The sequence below is a fragment of the Morone saxatilis genome, unplaced genomic scaffold (genome assembly GCF_004916995.1).
Source record: "Morone saxatilis isolate NCDOM2014 unplaced genomic scaffold, NCSU_SB_2.0 Contig16, whole genome shotgun sequence".
NCBI classification, from domain to species: domain Eukaryota; kingdom Metazoa; phylum Chordata; class Actinopteri; family Moronidae; genus Morone; species Morone saxatilis.
This window is the reverse complement of record NW_023339718.1, coordinates 8,402,839-8,404,001: the sequence shown is the minus strand read 5'-3', so window position 1 is coordinate 8,404,001 and position 1,163 is coordinate 8,402,839.

Genomic DNA, 1,163 nt, shown 5'->3' with positions numbered 1-1,163 from the left:
GTATTGCACCTTTGGACCTGTAATGGTAGGTTATCCAAGTATGATCAAACCTCTGGAGAGCTCTCTAAGAGCTCCTTGGGACTACATCACATTAATGGATGTGAGTTCACCACAGAGCTGTTATCAGCAGTGTCACATTGGCACACTGCCACAGTGCGGCTCAGTCCCAGTCTCTTCCTTCATGATAACTGGCATGATAACAGGACATATTAGACATTCCTGATTAGATTGGGAAATGGCGTTCTGTGGACACTGAATTGCCCCAGGGCTGTTGTCAGTGCAGTGCAGAGTAGCTTTGGAAAAAGTCATGCTGACCATGTACTTCAGGCTGTCAGCAACTGAAGCCAACCAATTTTCGGTTTGAGCCTGGTAAGTAACATCAATAATGTGATGATGTGTCATGTTGATCCCTCAGGTCAGGGCCCAGCAGATACAGTGGGATGACATGAGTTTTGTCTTTTGAGGTGAAGTGAACTTTCTTGTGCTTCCACTTCTGTGGTGAATCTGCTTGGCCAGAACACTCAGCCCAATCTCATACTTCATTAATCCTTTCCCAGCCTGGTGCTGCCTACACAACCAGTGATCTATTGGAAGAGGGGTTATTTCAAATTGTCATCACTTTACCCACCCATCTGGTACTGTGATTTATAACCCACCACAGCCAAGGAAAAAAACTAAGGAAACTGCTTCTATGTGGTTTAGTTCGATAAAGTCTGTTGACTTCTCAAGGAAACAAACACATCCCTCCATCAAATATATGGTTAATAGTAGGAGACAATGATTTATTGAATTGGGTCAACAGAGACAGAAACAAAATCTCTCCAGTTATTTCCAACTCCTTTTTATAAAAGCCAATGAGTATTCTTCCATATTTCCTCTGGATCAAGCTTATCTGTCCCACTGATGAAAATGGCTTTAAAACATGGAGACAAACACTGGCTTCCAGAGACTCAGGTTCACACAGCGGAGCCAAGCGCTGAGGTAATCGGTTTCCCACAATACCCACAATAACATACACCAAGTTATTATCATTTGGACACAGCCAATTGCTTGTGTTTAGACACAATGATAAGACATTTTGATGCAGCTCGAGGTCAGTTTGAAATGACAACTTTGTGAATGGGCACTTAATGGTAGTTTGTCTCTCATAGATGCTACTTAAA